Here is a 14,529-nt window from a genome sequence, read left to right on the forward strand (position 1 = left end):
AAGGAATGAATTGTGCCCAAAATGGGATGGATCCATCATTATCCCAGCTTCGGTCAATGACTTGATTTTGGCCATGTGATGTGAGATCTTAGTTGAGGATCCAGCCAATGTGTACCTGGACTTGTGACTCATGGAGACATAGGAAATACATATATATTGTTTAAAGCTTCTGAGATTGTGACAGTCAGTTAAAGAAATAGAGAATTAATATATACTTTTAAAAACTTATTTCTAGGGATGAATTACTTCATTCATTCACTAATTTATACATTCATATAGACATTGACTTTATCAACTGGGTATTATACAAAGCATGGTCCCTCCTCAAAGAGCTCCATGTGTGCATGCAAACAGGGTAGACAGACAGAGAGAGAGAGAGAGAGAGAGCACATGCGGGAGAGATAGGAGTGGAGCAGAGGGGAAGGAGAGGACAGAAATAAAATTCCAGTGCAAGGAAATACTCATTAGCACAAAGTTACAGGGAATGAGATAGGTAACTACATTGGGAGTGTGTATTTCTTTGTTGAAAGGTTTTTGTATTTCACGTTCTATGTAATAAATGCCAAGAGCATGCAAGGTCAATTTCTAGGAATGAGTATGTGGGGAGGGATTGGAAAGAACAAAGATGCATAAAGGAGAAATCAAGATTATGGTGGCTTGCTATAGTCAAAGGTCCCTAACATAATGTCTTCTATACCACATGCTCCCCTGGAACTTTAACATTGTCCTATTAAGAAGTAGAGCCTAATTGCCATAATTTTCAATATGGGCAAGGTTGTGGCTCACTTGCAAACAAGAGTTGACTCTGAGTTTAGGTCATGAAATGTGATGAAGTATCTGCTGTGGTCACTAGAATACTTGCTCTTGGCAGTCTTTATTCACTTGTAAGCATTCTGACTATCTTGAGGCTACCATGTTGTGAAGAAGCACAAACTAGCTCAGGTGGACAAGCCCTGAGATTACATCATGGTATAGAGTTTCCCCATCAGCCCCTCTTGCTCCCTTCTGCCTCCCCTACCTGATTCCAGCCACCATTGAAATGCATCACAAAATAATTTTAGCTAGAACCACCAAAATGAAATCTTTCCTAGTTCTGGACCTGCAAAAACCCTGAGATATAATAAAATCATTAAGTTTCAGAGGTATTTAGTTATGTAACAACAGATAATCTGAAAAGGGCTGTTCTTGTTCATGCTAAAAATTGTGAAGAATATTGAATAATATAAGCATGTAACTTGCTCTACCTACACTGAGGTCTAACTGTGTCATGATTACAGCAATTATTTAAAAGAGCCGTTACTGATTGTGGTCTATTGCTTTCTTTGATTCCTAGCTGAACTAACATGTTAGCTTTGATACAATGCTAGGCACATGGAAGATAGCTGATAAATATGAGTTACTTTCTGTCCTTAGCTTGTCTTAAAGCACAAATAATTCTATTCTTTCCTTAATTAACTTTGTACATAAACAAAGAAAAGCAAAATATCACAAGGTTCTATGTGAAGGCATAAAAATCCTTCGATGCAAAGGTCAACTGACCATTAAGGATGTTATTTCCTCCACATGATGCTAATTGTGTTTTATTACCTCAGAAATTTAAGCTTTTAACAAAAAAGGGACTTTTCACTGGAATATGACAATTTTTAGAAAGAGAAAATTATCATTTGCTATATTTGAAGGCTGTAATCTCTTGAAATATCATTTTTTAAAGATTTTATTTATTTATGAGAGACACACAGAGAGAGGCAAAGACATAGGCAGAGAGAGAAGTAGTCTCCCTGTGGGGAGCCTGAGATGGGACTCAATCCCAGGATGAGATGGGACTCATGAGATGGGACTCAGCCTGAGATGGGACTCAATCCCAGCTCACAGCCTGAGCTGAAGGCAGATACCCAACCACTGAGCCACCCAGGTGCCCCAGGATGTCATTTTTATATTCATTGGTTCATAATAAAAGTAAGAGAAAATACAGTGTTATTTATTTATTTTTTTATATAATTTTAACTTCCATAATCAAAGATACTGGGTATATTACAAATGACAATATATTATAAAACTTAATATTTAGAAAGATTTAGATCTTGTATGTTATTAATTCATTGCTTTATATGTCAATGAGGAAATTGATTCAAGATAATAACTGGACAAAATCCTCAAATAACCTAAAGTTTCCATGGCACATTTCCCTTTCCACATTATGGTTATCTCTCTATTTTGATTTTCTTATTTATTTATTTATTTATTTATTTATTTATTTATTTATTTATTTAGAGTGTGCATTTGCATGAGTGGAGGGAGGTAGAGGGAGAGAGACAATCTCAGCATACTCCCCACTGAGCATGCAGAGCCTGACTTGAAGCTCAATCTCACTACCTGAGCTGAAACCAAGAGTTGGATTCTTCTATATCTTGACTATTGTAAATAATGTTGCAATAAACATAGAGATTGCATATATATCCTTTCAAATTAATGTTTTTGTTTTCCTGGGCTAAATAGCCATGAGTAGAATTATCAGATCATATGGTATCTCTATTTTTAATTTTTTGAGGAACTACCATACTTTTTTTACAGAAGCTACTCTATTTACATTCCCACCAACAAACAGTTCATGAGGGCTCCCTACTTTCCACCTCCTTGCCAACACTTATTTCTTATCTTTTCAATATTAGCCATTCTGACTAGTGTGAAGTGATAGCTCATCATGGCATTGATTTACATTTCCGTAATAGTAGTGATGTTGAACATTGTCTCATGTGTCTGTTAGCCATCTGCATGTCTTTTTTGGAAAAAAACGTCTGTTCAGGTCTTTGCCCATTTTTTAATCACATCGTTGTTGGGTTGTATGAGTTCTTTATATATTTTGGATATTAACCCCTTATCAGATGAATGGATAAAGAAGATGTGGTCTATGTATACAATGGAATATTACTCAGCTATTAGAAATGACAAATACCCACCATTTGCTTCAACGTGGATGGAACTGGAGGGTATTATGCTGAGTGAAGTAAGCCAGTCGGAGAAGGACAAACATTATATGTTCTCATTCATTTGGGGAATATAAATAATAGTGAAAGGGAATATAAGGGAAGGGGGAAGAAATGTGTGGGAAATATCAGAAAGGGAGACAGAACGTAAAGACTGCTAACTCTGGGAAACGAACTAGGGGTGGTAGAAGGGGAGGAGGGCGGGGGGTGGGAGTGAATGGGTGACGGGCACTGGGGGTTATTCTGTATGTTAGTAAATTGAACACCAATAAAAAATAAATTAAAAAAAAAAAAAGATGTATCATTTGCAAACATGTTCTCCCATTCACTGGGTTGCTTTTTTGTTTTGTCCTTGGTTTCTTTTTGCTACGCAAAAGCTTTATTTTGGAGTATTATTTTCATAAAAACGGGCCAATAGTTTATTTTTGCTTCTGTTTCTCTTGCCTGAGGAGACAGGTTCATAAATATGCCACTAAGGGCAATGTCCAAGAGATTACTGCCTGTGTTTTCTTTTAGGAATTTTATGGTTTCAGGTCTCACATTCAGGTCTTTATTAACATGATAATCATACATTTAAATTCACCAAGTTTCCCATCTTTGCCTAGCATTATGACTGTATAATATGTCAAGCACCGTGAGGTATACTGGAGAAGGAGATGCAAAGAATACACAGTTTTAGCCTGAATGAGGAATTCACAATTTAGCCTTGAAGATACAGAAGCATTTCATTCTCAGATTACTGTCTTCTCAAACACTTATGCCCCACTTCCCACCAATATCCCCACCCATCCTTGTCCTAGATTTCTTCACATACTTACCACAGATATTTTAGATAGTAAGAATTGTCTGAAATATAATATAAGAAAAACAGCACTGGAGACATAGACTCTATCCCCAACTCTGTTTGGTATTGGTTTTGATCATATTGAAATTCTTTGAGGTGATAAGTATTAGAAAAATTATAAGACGCTAATTGCGAAAATCTTTTTGTAAACTGTTAAGTGCTACTGTGATATTTGTTATTTTTATGAAGCTGTTCTTTCACCTGAATTTACTTTGAATGTTACAAATAGAATTTTAAGCTAACTTTGATTGAACTAATAAACAAACAAAATTATGCCTCAAAAATGAAAAAAAAAGCTAAAAAAATAAGTTATTCTGTCTTTCACGTTATCTCTATGCAAAGAATTTTGGAATATTAATCTTAAGTCACAAATTTAGTGATACATTTTAGAGATTAAATTTTGTTTTCTCTTTCAATGTAGTGGGAGAGTGAATTCCCTAAGTAAAAATGGTTTGAGGTTTTGGTAAACACCCCATAACTTTAAAAATAAATAATTAATGTAAGTACGTGTAACTTATTGTTCCCTCCAAGAGAAAAACTTCTTTTACACTTCTTGGTCTATTTTTCAAAATAACTTTTGCAAACTAAACCATACTAAAATGTAAAACACTTCACAACCCATTTGTGTAGCTCTGAGGTTGTTACCATGTGGATTCCTCTTCTAGTATGATGGGGTCCCTTGGTCCAGTTGCTATTTCTCTCTCACTGAGGTTAGCCAAAGTTCACTTGCCTTGTCAGTTAAGTTTCTAAACCAGATGAATTATATTTTCTATAATTGAGCTAACCATAGTTAATTGCCTAATAGACTATGCCTACACTAACTGAAAAAAGAATTAATTGCTTGGAAAAGAATGCATTACATATTTTAGTCACATCTACACAGTCATGCTAGAACAAAGTGACAAATAAAGGCATTTCAATGATGACCAGAGCCAATGGTGACAGCAGAGGCAATTCTCATGTTAGGTGTGTGCTAAAGTCTTTTCCCTTCCTTTTTTTAAATTTTTATTTTATTTTATTTTATTTTATTTTATTTTATTTTATTTTATTTTATTTTATTTTATTTTTTATTTTTGTTAGTCTTTTCCCTTTCTGTGGGAGTTTTCTGGATATGGATGTAAGATAAAAGTTTATAAAATTGAACTTATTGAAGTTGAATGAATTATGTATTACTGTTTTTTTTCCTTTGATTACATAAGAAAATAATTTTAGGTGACATTTGGCAAAGGTTTAGGTACAATATAAGAAAATATCATTTGTAAAAGGTTAGATTTTTTTTCTAATTGCAAGTTTTTACTATTAAGGATTTAGTCTTGCATTTCAAAAATTTATTTCCTCGTCAAAGTATAAAACCAGGTCTAATGTTTTTCTAAATTTTCTTTGAGAAGTTTATATGTGCATAAAAATATATTTTTTAAAAAAGGGGGGAGCACCTGGGTGGCTCAGTGGTTGAGCACCTGCCTTTGGCTCAGGTCGTGATCCCAGGGTCCTGGGATCAAGTTCATTATCAGGCTCCCCCCAGGGAGCCTGCTTCTCCCTCTTCCTATGTCTCTGCCTCTCTTTCTCTGTCTCTCATGAATAAATAAATAAAACTTAAAAAATAATTTAACATTTACTATATTTTTTTTCTAGATTTCTTTCTATGTACATAAAGGAGTACCGATACTGCATTATATTATGCCTATGTAATAATGCCAATGAATCCCAACTTTTATTGCCTAAATATAAGTGATAAATGTATAAAGAGAAAGACCAGTAGCACTGACTGTATCATCTCTCTCTGTTACACTTCAGCAAATTTGCTACAATATGGAAAGTTAAAAAATACAGTAAGAACTTAGGTAATCTATTAAAGTATAATTGATAATCAGGTCAATATCAGACAATCTTGAATTGACAGCACTGTAAAATAAATATGAGCTTTCTAATACCTGGAAGCTGTTTCAAACATTAAATCATTTGGTCAAATATTTTTTAAAGTCTACAACCTTAAATTGAAGAATTAAAAGTCCAATGCTTTAGAAAAGGCCAAGGAAACTCACATCTGTTCGCTATTCTAAAGAATTTCCAAGGTATTTGATAAACCAGGGAAGCACCATAAGCATGTTCATGAACAGGATTCTATTCATAATTCTAATGTTAAAGAATCCGCTTATAAGGCAGAACACTACTAAGAAAAAAACTCAAGAAAATAAATGTCATTTGTCATCTCCAAGGTCTCTACTTTTTCTCACTTTCCTACTCATAGACCTTCTTCTTCCCCATCATTCATAGATCAACTTGCATTGATAATGACTATTTAAATATTTCTTATGTGTATTAAATTTTAACAAGAAAGAATTTGATATTATTGGTTAAAAGGAGCAAAAGGAGGCTTAAAATTTACCTGTGGATTCTAATTACCCACATTCCTCACTCTTCCTTTCAGATTGATGGTTTAGGGTTTTCTGAACTCAAAAATGTGGATGCTTCTGAAATGTTTCCTCTGAACTCATCATGCCTGTCTACATGGTTAAGGCCCAGGGAGTGCGAGTACTAAATCTCTGAAGGGATAGTCAAGAGAGAAGCTGGAAAGATGGACTTAACTTTGTTCCTGTCCATTCTGATCATGTTCTCCTCCACATGGCTCTGTCTTGTCCATAATTCTCTAGCTGTGCCCTTTGGGGCCTTGGCACTGTGCTTATCCCACCACCTGGAATGCTAATGCCTACAGATCCTCATCAATTTCTCTCTTCTTCAGGCCTTTATTCAAATGTCATTTCAGTAGACCCTGTTTTGCCCCCTATTTTCTTTTTTTTTTTTTTCCTCTTTTGTTTTGTTTTGTTTTGTTTTGTTTAAAGTGATCTCAATTTCCAGGTTGGGCTCAAACTCATGACCCAGATATCAAGAGTCACTCATGTTCTACTGACTGAGCTAGCCAGCAACCTCCCACCCCATCACCTCTTTTCAATTCCATTTGCACAAATACACATCCTGTCTATCTTGCCTGATTTGTTTATCTCATAGCACCTATCCCAGTCTCACATGTTTTGCTTATTTTGTTTATTGCCTGTGCTCCCCAGTACAGTGGCAACTCCCCTACAGCAAGGATGTCTGCTTATTTTGTCCACTGCTCTACCAGCAGAGCCTAAAATGGGATCTGACATATACTAGATGCTCCATAAATATTGGTTACATGCCTGACTTAATGCAGGGAATCAGCCAAGCTGTTTGTTTTATTCTGGTCTCTGAGAAGATTTGCAGGCACAAAGAAAAATTCCATTATGGTAAACTTAATGAGACAAAGCCCAAAGCTCTATCATGGTATATAGAGATGAAGAGTTGTTTATCATAGCTTGAGTCATGATAAGGCGTAATCATACAGAATGTGAAAACAAAAGCCCTAGTACCAGATCTCTGGTGAAAAAATTCATAGTTTTCCTAACTGAGGGACTGGTTGGCCCTGACCCCTGCTGAGCCCACTCACTAGAGGCACTTCTCTGTGGCTGAGCTTAGGAGAATGAAAGCAAGAGACAGCAACCTTTCTCTTTTCATCCCTCCTACTGAGATTGTTCCCCCATCCTTCATTCTGCTGCCATACCCTCCTGTGTTGCCCACTGCTCAATGGATCATGTGCAACCACATACAGTGGCATTCAGGATCACCAGGATCCGGTTCCAATTCATGCTGTTTTTCTTCATGCTCTCCCAAATCTCCAGTGATTCTGAACTGCTATAGTTCTCTAAACGAAGCATGCTTCCCCCAACTCCACAACTAAACTCTTCTGCTTTTTCCCCCTCTGCCTACAGAAGCCTACTCCTGCCTCATTTCTGTGTGAATTCTTATTTAACATCTAATAACCAGTTCTATAATTTTTTTCTTTTTTGAAATCCCTGATATATTCCCTGCTCTCTCAAAGAAAGCATTGTTCTCTCATTGGTTCCCTATTGATTTTTTTTTAAGATTTTATTTATTGGGATGCCTGGTTGGCTCAGTGATTGAGCATCTGCCTTTGGCTAAGGTTGTGATCCTGGGGTCTTGGGATTGAGTCCCACATCGGGCTCCCCACATGGAGCCTGCTTCTCCCTCTGCCTATGTCTCTGCCTCTTTCTCTGTCTCTTTTTTTTTTTTTAAGATTTTATTTATTTATTTGAGATGGAAAGAATGAGTGAGAGAAGGAGCAGAGGAGGAGGGAAAGGGACAAGCAGACTCCATGCTGAGCGGTGAACCTGACTCAGGGTTTGATTCCAGGACCCTGAGATCACAAGCTGAGCCGAAACCAAGAGTCAGACACCCAACCAACTGAGCCACTCAGGCACTTCTCCCTATTGATGCTTACAGTTTTAAAATATTTTCATTTCAATTACTGGTTCACATGTCTACTTTCCACTTTAGGCTGTGATGAACATGAAGGCATGAAACATGTTCTATTTTCTTTGTGTACCTGAACATAATAACAGCCCATATAATTTAATAAATGACTAGTACTAGAAGTCCAAATGGTCAAAACTGATAAAGCTCCTTTTAAAGAGCTGGAATGAAGGCATCAATCATTAAGTGGTGAAATTCCTAGAAAACGTTCTGATGCTTGAAATCACATAAAGAAAGCCATCTCCTTTTCTACTTATGTTTGCTAGGAGAAGGGCTCACTGGGGAGATTTCCCAGAGGAAAGAAGACAACCCGTGTTTTCAGAAAGGGGAAAACTATTTTAGTAGAACAAGTAAGTAGAAGTGGCTTACAGAGATGAAAAATGTGGTGCGTGACAAAGTGGATAGAATGTTCGTGCAAGATCCGAGATAGTGATGAGCTTCAAGAGACTGGGAGGCACACTGGAGGGAGAGGCCAGTTATTGTAGTATTTAAAACTACAATCACAGCTCTCCTAGTGAGATGCAACGCCCGTGATTGCTAATTGAGGCTACATTTGCTCAAGGTGATTGTATAATTACCTCCAAGTTCAGGTTCCTGATCCAGTCTTCAGGCACTAGCTGACAGCATGGAAGGTTAGAGGAGACCCATGTACCGCAGAGCATTTCACAGACTACAGATGCTGTGAGCATAGCTTTGCACTTGATTCAGGCTTTAGGTATTCGCCTGAATACTCAAAACACCATCCATTTTTTGGAAAGGGATTAATGAAGACATTTATTTCAAAAAATATATATATTTTTTGTTCCCTCTCATCTGGGACCGGGTTTTCCATATCCTCTGACAGCTTGTCAATGGGAAGGCATTCATCCCTGCTTTATCTATTGCCTATCTGTCTGCTCAATATGAATGGAGTGCGGAGAAGGAGGAAACACATTTAGGGCTGATTAATGTAAAAATACCCTTTGATGAGCAGTTTAATGCAAGATAACTCTAAATTTTCAAATTCAATATATCGGATCTTCCGAACGCCACGTTATTCATATTTGCTGAAGGAATCTTTTCTACAGTCCTACTTTGGAACATCCAGCTCAGTGGGAAGATATGCGTTTATCTGAATAAGCTGGCTCTAATCCCAAATGAATATTTGTACAAATCTGCTCTCTGCGTTGATATTAATTTATTAGACAATTAGAATATGGCAAGTGTAGTGAAGGTTGTAACTTGCCTCACATAATTTTTTAATTGTTTCCCTTCACACCTCTTCCCTTCATATACAAAATTCCTGAAGTCTATAGGGATATCTCAGTACATATTTATGCAGATCACTTTTTTATTTATGGAAAGGGATCGCTTGTTCCCCCAGGTGGTTGTAAAACTGCAATTTCACTTTGACATGATACAAATTGGTTTAGAGAAAACAAATTATTCTAAAGTCTTTAGAAACTGAAATGGTGCTGTTGGAGCATAGTAACAAGATAAATAAATCTAGAAGATGGTGATTTTTATCTTTCCAGCACTAGATGGGTTTGTCCTGGATCATGCCTCTGAATTTAGGTCACTGATTTTTATTTAGAGATGATCTTTTACTTGTATAAAGAAATGGAAACCGAGAGCTACCATAAAACAAGAATCAGTTTACAATCTTTTGGAATGTATATTTACACAGACCATGAAATAAAAAATACTTTGTTCGAGAAAAGTTGTCTTTTTGATGCCTCTTTGAATGGCAGACCAAAAATAAAATTTTTAGGAGTGAATAAATATTTTTTTTGTGACTCAGCCTTCTTCTGAGCCTGTTCTATAAACAGGGAATATTGGAGCATGGGAAAACACCCTGAGCTTAGGAACTGGCTTTATTTTTTAAAGTAAAATTTTATTGAAAGTTAACATATATACAGAAAAAAAGCACAAATCACAAACCACAATCTCTATGGATTTTAAGTGAACATAGCTGTGTAACCAGGATGCCAATAAAAGTAAAATATTAGAGTATATTAGCATATCCCCCTCATGCTCCATCCCAAAGATGATTACTCTCCTGCCTTCTAATATCATGGATTAGTTTAACCTATTCTTTGGAAGTCAACTCTTCCATGCAAATATTATCATTTCCATTTTATAAGATCTTGCATGTTCATTTCATTCTCCTGGCTATCAGTCATTGGCCAAGATGTATAGCATGGAATCAGAAGAAAATCAAAGGCTTCACATCATTTTTAACATGGCAGTGTTCTTCACAATTATTGAAAGTACTCTGGAAATAGACAATGTCACCCAGGTTATGTTTGGATGGCAGCCAAATCATTGACTGCACAATTTTTTCCTCACACTAGTTTGGCCCAACATTCCATTTGATGAAGTAAAAGCTTAAACAATGGCCCTCTAACTTGTAACAAAGAAAATAGAATATAGAGATGGGCAACAAATTCTAGGGATCAGAAGAAGAGGGAAACAATATTTTAATTTACTTGTGGTTAGAGAACATTATGTAGCATGGTATTGAAAGAGATTAATTCAGTGAGTGGAGACATGACATTTATTTTTAACAATGAGTATCGTATTCTTAATAAGCATATCCCATAGTTTAAAGTGCTTACTGAGTTCCTATTGAGAGGCGACTATTTCAGGAGAATGTTACAGGCTTTAGTTACTTCATCCAAGCTCTTAGTAAGAAAGCTGGGCAGGACAATTTTTTTTACTTTTGTTACAAAATCAATTGAATTTCCAATCGACTCAAACAGAGGTTTGTCGGTATACACCTCCCTCTTCTTTTTTTTTTTTTTTAAGATTTTATTTATTTATTCATGAGAGACGCACAGATAGAGGCAGAGACATAGGCAGAGGGAGAAGCAGGCTCCCTGTAGGAAGCCTGATGTGGGACTTGATCCCAGGACCCCGGGATCATGACTGGAGCCAAAGTCAGATGTTCAACTACTGAACCACTCAGGTGCCCCTTCACATGCCTCTTCTTAATGCTGTTTGTTCCTGTTTCTCATAGTGTATTATTAATTAATTTAAATACTTTTCATTTTTTTAACTGAGCTAAAATTAACCTGAGAAGGAAAATAACTTCTAACTTATCAAGCAACTACTGAGTTCTTATGGTAGATGCCGTACACATATTTTCTCAGTTAATCCACACAGGAATTCAGTAAGGCCAATATAATGCTCCTTTTACAATTGGGAAAATTGGAGTTTGGTGGAGATACAGTTTGTTCCCTGTCATAATATCATGACTGTCAAAGAAAGAATTGAAATGAAAAGACATTTGAGTCTAAATCTCTATGGAAAGATGCTTTCACATGAGGCTAAGGATTAGTATTTCATGATATGTTGGTTGATGAACTTTTATCTCTTCTAAAACAAAACATAGTTTTAGTGTTTGCAGACTGTAAACAGTAAACCTTATCTGGGTTCATATCTTGGTATCTTTGGTTATCCTCCTGAGGGAGTCCACCTGAGGTACTTCAGTGTGGCAGTTGGTTGGTGGCATGAGTATTATCTGTGAACTTGTTAAAAACACACATTTTTGAGTCCCACCTTGAGTCTCTGAATTTCTGAGCATGGGACTCAGAAAACCACATTCCGTGTTTTAGAAAGCTCTTGAGATTATTCTTACCATTTGAGAACTACAGACCTATTTTTTAAAGGCATGAAGTATAGAGACAAACTGTATACATTGTATTCTGCTTCTGCAAAATACAAGTGATGTGACATTGAGCAACTTCATCCCTTTTCCTGGGTCTCTATTTCTTCATTTATGAAATGTAAATAATAATAGTACCTGCATCATAGGGTTTCTTTGATGTATTGCAACATACATGGAAAAATGCCAGGCTCATGGCAAGAACTATGTAAATGGTTAGAAAGAAATATGATTTTTTTTGATAATGTGAGCTAAATAATTGGTATCAAGAACATTCACTAAATAGTTCGATATTTTTAATAATTCATTTTAATAATGAAGTCTAATAAATGTTGAGTTCTTGAATAGGAATACACATTCTTTTTATAATTTGTTTCACCATTTTAAAAATATATATAACAGAAATGGAAAGCTCATATAAATATGATACAGTAAATTGCACAATGTTTTATGAAGATGATTTCATACGGAATTCAAAGTAGATGCAATTAGTACTACAAATTAGAAATTGCAAATGATGATTTAACAAACACATGATTTAACAAACAAATCAAAGAAGAGAAAGAATATCAGATGAATTTAAATCTCTCCGTGCAGATTTAATCTTGTGATAAGTAATTCTCAAGAGAAAGCATGGAGTGTTATTCTTCATTCCAGAAAGTAGGGCAGCATAGAAGTTGAGAACATTTATCGCAGAAGCTAGAATTATCAAGGAAGACAATAGAATCCATGCCCATGCATTCCAGTGTATGAGAATCGCATTTAATGTTACTTCTCTTTTATATATAATGCCGATTTTAATGAGAGTCATGCTGTATGGTTGCACCTGTGGGTGAGTAATCATAATATTTGTGATGGCAAGTTGGCAAGGGAGGCCAGTGCAGAGGATCTGAGTGAAGAGCAGCAGATGGTGTATAAATGCCAAAGCCATAACCATACACTTTTTTGGGGGTATATTTAAGTATTTTCATGTTCACAGCATGAAATGAGGGCATCAGCTGAAAAAAATCATTCCATTCTTCTAGTCCATATGCACCAATTAAACACACATCATTAGACAGAAGTGTGTATGTCGAAGCATGATATGTGGAGAAAGGAAGGGAAAAACTCACAGACACAAATCTCTATTTTCTTTATCAGTTCCAAAGGAAATATCAAAATAAAATGGCAATCCAATTTTTCACAGTGTTCTATGGGATAAAAAGTGCTTTCCCATGCACTCTTTTGGATAGTTCTCGCTGTAGGACAAGGAGTTGGATACTGATGCTTTCTCCTGATCTCTGCTTAGGAAGTGAAGTCTTGGAGAATTTCGGTGATGTGATGGGGTCAGACAGCTGGTAAGTGACCTAGGTGGAGATGGGACACCCCCTTTGGTTTTGTTCCAGAATCTTTGTTCTTCTTGCTGTGCCATACCTCTTTCAATCATTTCGTTTACTTTCCATTAGCATTTGTATCTTAATAAAGAAAAACCGAAGGGTATCTGCAGTTAAGAAACATTTATTTTGTAATGATATCACTAAACAAAGAGGGTTTAAATCCACACCATAGATAGAAGGGATCTTATCCTCATATTAACTTTTTTTTTCCTGGTTAAAAAAAAAACCACACACACACATCTATTTCTAGGCAGGTCCATGTTTGAAAAGACCTAATGCTACTCTGCTAGATGTAAAAACCTCCCCTGTGGGCTCAGCAGAGGTGGTTGCTCATCAGCAGCCCTGGGGCTGTGACACATCATATCTCCAAGGGAAGCCAACCACCACAGGACTCTCAGCCCATTGGAGGTGGGTGAAACCTGATGGAAGAAAACCCTTACCTAAACCTTTTATGCACATGAGAACCAATGCCTCTTCTCTTGCTGTCTGTCCTTTGTGTGGCCATAATGGCCATATGGCTTGATGCTGCTTCTGACCTCTGGGTGCAGTTTGGTTTCATTTAGTAACTTACACTCCCTTGGAGAGATTATTATGCACAATGGCCTGAATGTATCCCCTGAAAAGTCATATGCCTGAGCCCTAATGTCCAGGGCCATGGTATTGGTGGGAGGGCCTTGGGAAGACAATTAGGTTTAGATTAGGTCATGAGCCTGGAGGCCCCATAATGGGATTCATGCTGTCCTAAGAAGAGACATGACTGCATCCATAGAGCACACAGAGTGTCTTTACTCTTCTCTAAGACAAGCCCCCACAGGCAGGTGGGCAGGAAGAGGGATGTTCCTAATGGAAGTGCTGTGGTGATTCCAGGGAGGAGGGCTGCCACCACTGCCACTACTCACCCTCCTTGCTTTCAAAACTCCAATCGAATTTTGCTTTACCTGAAACATATTTGGCAACGTAATAACTGTCCATTAAATTCAAAGTGCATCCTGGAGTTTCACAATGTTCACGTCGCAGTACTAAAGAATAGCAGATGACCTCAACATTTTCAGTGTCCGGTGCATACAGATCAGGGTCTTATAATCACAGTAATACAAACATCTCTTTTTTAGTTCAATAATAAGAATGTTTAGTTTGATTCAGTCATGTGGAAAGATTCTGTATAGATTCCAGTAAAATAAATATTGTAGAACAGAATATAATAATATGCCTAATGTATAAACAGTTACTAATAGCTAATCCTGATTTAGCTCTGTGCTTAGAAATTTATAGGCATGATCTCGTTTGTCACACAGATGTATGGGGTCAGCATTTTTGTTTTCCTCAGTT

The sequence above is a fragment of the Canis aureus genome, chromosome 17, assembly GCF_053574225.1.
Source record: "Canis aureus isolate CA01 chromosome 17, VMU_Caureus_v.1.0, whole genome shotgun sequence".
NCBI lineage: Eukaryota > Metazoa > Chordata > Mammalia > Carnivora > Canidae > Canis > Canis aureus.